Genomic DNA, 9,312 nt, shown 5'->3' with positions numbered 1-9,312 from the left:
TTTTGAAATTATTTCATGATTTTTGATGGATTAAAAACCTTGATTGTGCCTTAAAAGTTGTGAAATTACTAAAATTCTTTTTGGGGTTATTTTCGTAAATTGACCTTCCTTATGCAGGTTTTTCACGAAAAGCTCCAAAGCATGTTTGATATTATTTCATGATTTTTTATGCATTAAAAACTTTGATTACACCTTAAATGGTGTGAAATTATCAAAATGCCTTTTAGAGATGTTTTCGTAATTTGATTTTTTCAAGATAGGTTTTTCACAAAAAGCTCCAGATCATGTTTTAATATTATTTCATGATTTTTGATGCATTAAAAACTTGATCGCATCATGAAAGATGTGAAAATACCAAAACACCATTTAGAAATACTTTCATAATTTGACTTTTTTGAGGTTGATTTTTTGCAAAAAGCTTCAGATCATGATCAAATATTATTTTATGATCTGTGATGCATTAAAATCACAAAAACAAAGATGGGATCATAGGTTTCTAAAAAAATCATGCAAAAAAGATACTTTTTCCATTGTAACAGTTGCACTAAAAGTCAAAATTTATGTTTTATTCATTTTGAGCCTTTGATTTTTCAAGAGGTTAGATCCTAGGGTGAAAGGTGGTTATTTGATGAATAAACTTAAGGAATAGTAGAAGCCATTAGATGAGGAAATGATCAAGGGCCATAAGATCATTGCTTGACCTTTATATTCAAAATAAAGGGCTGGAAATGAAGGAGGATGTAGCAGGAATTGTAGCATGAAAAAGGAGAAAAAAAAGAGGAAAAAAATTAGGAGGAAGCTTTGAAGGTATAATCCTATTCTTACTTCCATGCATTTTCATGTTAACTTTCTTACTCTTTCATATTACTTTTCTTTGATTTTTTTGATTTTTCAAGAAGAAATACCTCTCTCCATAGTTGCTTTCCTCCATAACTCCATGCTTGATCCAATAAATTCAATCAACTAAATCAATAGTATGGTTTGAAGTGAAAAAGATCAAGAAACACAAAAAAAGTCCACCATTGGAGGTTTAGCCAAGCCCTCCCATGCCGTGGCCTAACCTTCTCTTGGTTTATTCATGAAGTTTGTTTGCTTGGATTGATGCATGTTGATGTGTTTGTGGTGGAAACAATTGTTAATTTCATGCTAGTTTATTACTTTGTTGAGTTATATTGGTTGTTTGGTGAGGATCCTTGTTTCTAGTAATTTCCTTTCTAGTAGTTTCTTACATGTTTGATGAAATTCCTTTGGTAATAAATTGCTTTCATAAGTTAGTTTTCTAGGTGTTTGATATATATTTTAGCTAAATAAGTGATGGAGTTGTTAGTTAGAGCTTTATGTTTTCTATGTATTTGATAAAATTCTCGAAGAATAAAAATGTTAAATGGTTAGACTTTTAGTAGAATTTGATCTTGTTTTTCATGTGTTCATACTGACGTAAAATGGTGGATACATTGTTCCACATGTTTGGCCAATGCAATAGAAGCTCGAATGGCCTAGAAGGTTTCTGTCTAACCCCTAATTATCACTTGGTCTAACGTTCATCCTTCTTTTAATCCTTGGTGTTTGATTTTCTTTTGCCTAAGTTTTTGCATTCATACTTAGTTTATGATATGTTTATAAATTTGCTTAACTTTTGGTTTTCATGTTTAGTCTCATTTCATGCATTAAATGTTACATTTTACATTGATTCCATGTTTATTTTATCACATGCATTGCTCATGCAAACCCTTAAACCCTCATGCAAACCTTAAGCCCTTATACAAACCCTTAAAACTCCCTAAACCCAAAACCAATTGAACTCTTAAATAAACCTTAAACCCACCTAACCCTAACCTTAAATGAACCCCACCCTAAACCCTAAACCAAATCTAAATGCTAAACCAATCTCAAACCTTTATACAAACCTTTAAACCACTTAAACCCTAAACTAAACCTAAACCTTAAACTAACGTAAAACTTTAACCATATCCCAAGCCAAATCTAAACCCTAAACTAACCTTAAACCCTAAACCAAACCTTTAAACCCTAAAACAAATCCTCAAACCCTAAACTAACCCTAAACAGAACCTAAATCCTAAACCAACCCTAAATCCTAACCAAACCCTAAACCAACCTAAACTAAACCAATTCCTTCAAAACCTAAAATTAAACTAAACCTTCAAACTACAAACCAAACCCTTATACCCTAAACTCAAACCTTAAAACCTAAGCCAAACCCTAAAACCAAACCTAAACCTATCCCAAATTGAACCAACCCTAACCCAAATTGAACCAATCCCTTCAAAATAGTAACCTACCCTAAACCCTAACCAAATCCTAAACTAATTCCAACCCTAAACCAATCCAAACTTAATAAACCCTAACCAAACCCCAAATCAACCCTAAACTATAAACCAACCTAATTCCAACCAACTTTAACCCAAGCTAAACCAATCCTTCAAAAACCCAAACTAACCCAAACCAACCCCAAACCAAACCAAACCAATTCCCTAAACCCAAATCGAATTAAAAATCCCAAGCCTAAACTGAACCAACCCAAACCCTAAACCAACCTTAACCAACCCCAAATTAAACCAAACCAATTCCCTGAATCCAAACAAGATCAAAAACCCTAAACCAATCCTAAATCCTAAACCCTAAACCTAAACCCTAAACCAATCCCAAACCCCTAAACCTTTACCTAAACCCAAATCCTAGACCTAGATTAAACTAAAAAAGCCAACCTTTGACCTATTCTTATGCATTTGCATTTCATTTTAATAAATTGTAGCACGCATTTACATTTTGGAATTGCATTGCATTTATACTTTTGCATTTATCATTTGCCTTTGAATTGTTGCTCATGTTCATGCACATCATTTGCATGTTTTATAAACAAAACCTTCTAAAAAAATGTTTTAAAAAAATAAAAATAATTCAATATTTTAAATAAAAATAACCCTTAAGATATAGGCTAAATATAGGGAGATTCTTACGGTTATTGTTTATACGAAATATTAACTTGGTTTTGTAGGTAATTTTGAAAACTCTTAAAGTTAGAAACATTTTTTAAATTCTACCTAAATATAAAAGAGTGAGAGAAGTGTTTTGATACTTAAGATTTTTCACTTTGATCCAAAATAAATTTTTTTAGGGATCAAAAATAAAAAATGATTTGTTTTCAAAAAATAAAAAGTTAAAAGAACTCAATTTTTGAAATGAATAAATAAAATCAAGGAATTAATTTGTAAACATTAAAATCAGAGCCATTTTTACAAAAACTCAAGGACAACATGCAATCAATTGTTATTGTTTTTAACAGGCATTATGGGGATACTAATCTCTCTCCACAGGTAATCAACTCCCAACTCTACTTTTCTAGACTCAAACTATCTTTTTAATGAACTTTAAACTCGTTTTACTGCTTTATTAAAGAGATAAGCTTTTTAGGTATTGGTGGCGATTCGTCGGTTTTGATAAAATTTTTTAAAATGCTTCTTTTTGTTTTCTTATATCCAACAGTCAAGTTTCTAGAACTACACATTGCAACAGCTTAGTGACTCCACTAGGGATATTTGTTTTTAGAGTCAAGCCAACTATTGACTGCATGTTATCCTAAGTCTTAGTTTAATAGTCCTATTCAATGTTTAATCTTAATTCCTTAATTTTGATTTTTTTTATTCTCTTAAAAAATGTGAAAAATTGAAAAAATAAAAAAATTTGAATAATATGTTTTGAGTTCAATTTTCTTTCTTTCAAAAATAATAATAATAATACATGAAGTTTGAAAAAATAAAAAAAATTTTTACATTTCATGCTTATTTTTAATCATTTCATTTATTTTAAATTGTTGTTATTTGTATTATTTTTAATAAATTATAGGGCATTCAGGATAATGGTATTTTATTAAAAATGTGAAAGGTTTGTATGTTCATTCACACACTTACATATGCATTGCATGTATAAGCTCTATATTTGAGCTCCGACACTTTTTAAAAGAATGTAAAGTAGCTACGCTTTCTTGAGGTGAATACCTTCACAATGGCTAGTTTAACACTTTTACTTAGATTGAACCCTTTTTGTTCATAGCTTGTAATAGATGAGGATTGGGGTGCCTCACTAGTTTGTGATGAATGATGATGTGAGAAACAATTCGAGAACCTTTAGACACGTAAATCTCCAGTCCAGCATATAGTGAACCTTAGGAACTACCCTTAGGTAGAGCTATGCCACTCATTCTCTATAGAAATTACCCAAAATAAGTCCTTACCTTTCTTGTTTGATTTTTTATTAAAATTGTTAATCGTGTTGATTTATTTCTATTGATTTTAATAATAATGATGATGAAAAAGGAAAATGAAAAGAGAAAATCACTAAGAGTAAAAAAAAAAATTTTAAATGAAAAAACAAAAGAAAGAAAAAAAAAGGAAAAGAGAAAAAAAAAGGAAAGAGGAAAGTTGTTTGGAAACATCAATTCATTTTTGTACATAGCATTGGCATTTATAAGTTTTCCTTTTGCTAATTTTTTTTTTTTTTTGTGTTTCCTTTTGTTTGTTACATGCATCATTTTTTTGACATAAAACATCAAAGACATTCATTTTAGATAACTTATCAAGAGAGATTTTCATGGAATTTCAAAGGTAGCAAGTAGGTTTTTTTGTTAGTAAGTCATTTAGAAGGTCAGTGAGTAGTTTAAGAATAACTAGTAGGTATAAGGGGATTGTTTGAAAAATGGTTATGTTTCAAGTCTCATGGAGATAGTTCATCTGGATTTAAGACAAAATAATGTGCTAGATTTAGAGAATATTTGGAATTGGTGGGAGCCAAAGAAGAAAATAGTTTTAATAGACAAATATAGAGACATAGCCCTTCTAGTTTTGGTGAAGCCTAATGATCAGTTGCTAAAAGCCATAGTGCGTTTCTAGAATTCAACATAAAAGATCAAAGGCTTGGGTACAAGAAAATAAATATTGCATTACCCTAATGCATAAAAAAAGGCGAGAAGAGTGGAAATATTTGTGTGACTAGGAAACAAAAGCTCGAAAATGATGGAAAGAGGAAAGTTAAGGAAGACAGATGTACATCCACCAATTAAACACCCAAATCTTCAAGGTAGTCAAATAAGTTAGGGCAATAATGGAAAAGGTAGAAGCCCTAAGGTAAAAGGTAGTCCTCACCAACAGTCATGGTCAACTTCTCCTAGACTTCTTAAATGAGGAAAAAAGGTAGTGTGAGCAAGTGTGACATTTTTATGGATGTAGTTCTAGGATGGTCGATGATATGTAGTCTTGAAACTTTTGGAATTAATGAAAATTTCTATTTATATAAGTTGTCTAATATGTTCTTTAAATAATATGCCACAATGAGCCCAAGAAAAAAAAATGATGGCTATAAATATACTTTCATCAAACTTTTAAGGTGAATAAGATACCTTTACAAAATCCTACCTAAATATAAGAGGAAGCTTAAAGGGTTTCTTTTTGACAAAAGCGAATAATAAAACTTAGCATGCATAACATGCATCATGGTCATGACGTTTAGATTCGAGAACCTACCCATTAGACAAAAAAAAAAGTCACCGCCAATCTTTTTTATTTAGATATGATTGGTCACTTATGTGAATTTATCCCTTTTAAGGTTATCCTAAACTTAAACTAAGGGTCCATAAAAGGAACAAGTTCTAGTTTATATCAAAAAAATGAAGTTTAAGAGTCAGTTACATACAGGGAAGATCTTAGCACCTCATTAAGCCTAAAATTGATACCAAGTTAATCACATGTTATCTTTTTTAAGCTTTAATCAAAAATGATTTTTTTTTATTAATTTTGATATTTAAATATTGGAAAACGTTTTTAGGTTTTCAGCAGAAAGGAAATTTAACCCACTTCAAAAGTATTCAAGATAAACTTATTATTTACTTGAAAAGACTCCACCGTTGGATTTATTATATATCTTATGACAAAGAAACAATTTAGTTACATCTTTTTTTATTTATTTACAAAATATTAATTACAAAGAATGATACAAGCATATTTAAAAGTTTTTAATTATAAAATAATATATTTACATTTTTTAAAAAAATATATTTCTATTTTTATTTACATAAATTAGTAAGTAAAAAAATAAAACCTAAATAAATAATAAATAATGAATAAATAAATATAGAAATAAACAAATAAGTAAAAAAACTAGCAAACCAAAATTATCTCATAAAAAATTTATTATCACAAATATTACCCCAAAGCACATTGAACAACAAATAAATATAACACCATAAAAGAAAGTGTAACTAACCAATGCTCTTAGACTAACCTGAAATAAAGTATATTGCCAAGAAAAATTTTGCTTCACTTTGTTTGCTTTAATATTATGCATACGACTCTCTCTTTTTTTGCTTAGTGATTTTTCTTCTCCATTTAATTGAGAACTTCTTTCTTAAAATTCAAAATTGTATTGCTAGATGATTATTGATTGTGTCGTTTCTTGATTCTTTGATTTTTTGTGATTTCTGATTGAGAATTGGGCTCTTTATATAGAGATTGAATCCCTTTTCAATTTAGAAAATTTTATTGCCAATTGAATCTATTAAGATCTTACCAAAATTTATTTTTCCTATTTTAAAAACTTGATTTCCAAGAATCAAAATCAAACTCAATCTTTAAATTTCAAATCTAAATAAAATCACAATCTTAAAAAAAATCAAAATTTATGTTATTATTTTTTCCAAATAAACATAAAAAAACACTTTTAGGTCTTTAAATTTGGGCTTAAAAAATGACTCTTAAAATCTTATAATGCAATTCGAAACCCAATAATATAAAAAAAAAACTTAGACAATATTGGGTGTCTACAACTACCCCTTTTTGCACATTTTATGTGAAACGAGAATTATACAAAAACAAAAGACATTATTTTGTTTAGGATAAGAAAAATAAAAAAAGGCTCTTCCTCAGTAGAGGCTTTGAAATTTTGGAAAATCTAAAGTGCTCTACCTCAACAGAGGCTTTGAAACTTTGAAAATTTTAAAATGCTCCCCTTACCAGAGGCTTTGAAATTTTAGGAAATTTAAAGTGAGCCATTCACCATAGGCTTTGAAACTTTGAACCTCACTAGAGGTTTTGAAACTTTGGAAAGTTTAAATGCTGTCCCCACTAAAGACTTTGAAACTTTTGAAAAATAATTGTTCCCTAGCACCGAAGGATTTCAAACTTTCAAAAAAAAAAAAAAAAGCTCCCCCCATCGGAGGCTTTGAAACTTTGGAAAAATAAATGCTCCCCCTACTAAAGGCTTTGAAACTTTTGAAAAATAAAATGCTCCCAATCAGGGCTTCAAAATTTTGGAAATTTAAAGTGCATTCCCCTTAGGGCTTTAAAACTTTGGAAATTTAAAGTGCTCCCCCACTGAGGCTTTGGAACTGGAATTTAAAATGCTCCCCCACTAAAGTTTTGACACTTTGGAAATTTGAAGTGCTTCCCAACCAAGGCTTTAAAACATTTTGAAAAATAAAATGTTCCCCTCATCGAAGGCTTTGAAAATTTGAAAAATAAAATGCTCCCCTCCATTAGAGGCTTTAAAACTTTTGAAAAAGTAAAAAGGTACACAAAAGTTTCCAAGATCATGCCCTAAAGTCTTATAGATCATTCTTTTCTTTGAAAATGCTCTTCCTTGACAAAAGCATTAAAACTTAAAAAAAAATTTCTTATCTAAAGGTGATTCCTTTTCATCTCAACCACTTTATCATTGATCATCTTACCTTCTTCTTCTTACTTTTGAAGCAAGTGCAATAAATGCATACAATAAATGAAAAGATTTTTCAAAATTCCAAAATTCAATTTCAAAATTCAAACTTTATTTTTTTCCTGTTTTTCAATCATGCACAATAAATGCAATGAATATGATAAATGCAATGTTCTTAATATAATACTTGCAAAATGTAAGGAATGCACTGCATGAAATGCAAAAATTAATGTCATGAATCTCTATTTGTGATAAATGGTTCTCGAGATTCTTCTTTATGTCTTTTTTTTTTTTAAGCTTCCTACTATGTTCTGCTTTAGCTTTTTTAGAACTGGCCAGCAAATGTATTAGTCAATTTGACCTAAGATTCCTTTTCACTAGTTTCATCATTTGATCACAACATTTGGAACATTTTTTCTCCCATTTATAAGCCATAACAATCAATATCCTTTTTTACTTTTTTCATCATTCTAATGTCATTTTCAATTTATCCTAATTACTTTTAATTATCTTTTGGAAATAATGCAAGAATCTTTCATGTCAATCATTTATTCATTCATCATCATTCCAATTTGATGACAAATGTAATCTATCACATTTTTTTAAATAAGGAAATGAAGAATAAATGAGGAAGAACAAAGAGAATCAAAGAAAAGATATTCATTATAAAAACAAGTCTGGTAAAGAATGAATTGGCAAAAAAATCATTTCAAAGTAAATTATCAAGATAAATATGTGGAAGGATTCTTAACATCTAAGATAAGGAATATTCAGACAATTCTAAACAAATTAATTCTGAATTGCTTTTCAAAAACTCATTCCATTGATATTTTTTTCTTATCTCTAAGCTTATCAACCCAAACATTATCTATATTCTATAGGATCCTTATTTGAAGCTATTTTTTTAATTTTTATGTCAAATATATCCTCTTTTTACTCCTTTTGGGTTTTTAACTTAAATCTTTTTTTTCCTTCTTTCTTCATTTTCATTTTTCTTCTTGTTTCTTTTCTCCTTAATCCATCAATGACATCTTGATCTCAAACAATCTCATTATAAGCTTGTCTTAGTTCAATTCATGATTTTCTAATTTGGGCATTTACTTTTAATCAAAATAAACTTTTAAAGTATAATGTGGGCTAAAATGGGGGGTTATGAAATAAATTGATAAAATAAGCTCAAAATATATTTGAAGGGTTATAAACCAAAGGATCATTTCACATCATGTAAAGTTGGCTTTTTGCCCCATCAAGTTTTCTTTTATTCATTTTTTCATTTTTCATTTTTCATTTTTTTTTTCAAATTTTGATCTTGCACTTTTCATCATTTTTTAAGAAAGATCCAAGCACAAAAGAATTTGCCCCTAAAATCATTAAGGACCTTTACTCTTTATTATTTTTGTAAGCAGGCTTTTTTCAAACTTTTCCCCCAATGTGGAGGGTGATCCTTGATAAGGATTTCTTTAAAAGAAATCAATAGGCTCGAAAGGGGTAACAAATGGATAATTTTACTCCTTGTATGAAAGGTAAAAAAAAAATGACCATTTGTCATTTCAAACAAAGACCACATACTACATCTTTCATGGGTGAAACTCT

Source organism: Durio zibethinus, chromosome 20 (genome assembly GCF_047325235.1).
Source record: "Durio zibethinus cultivar Kanyao isolate XHJ-2024 chromosome 20, ASM4732523v1, whole genome shotgun sequence".
NCBI classification, from domain to species: domain Eukaryota; kingdom Viridiplantae; phylum Streptophyta; class Magnoliopsida; order Malvales; family Malvaceae; genus Durio; species Durio zibethinus.
The sequence above is the reverse complement of the archived record's forward strand: the minus strand, read 5'-3'. Positions refer to the sequence as shown.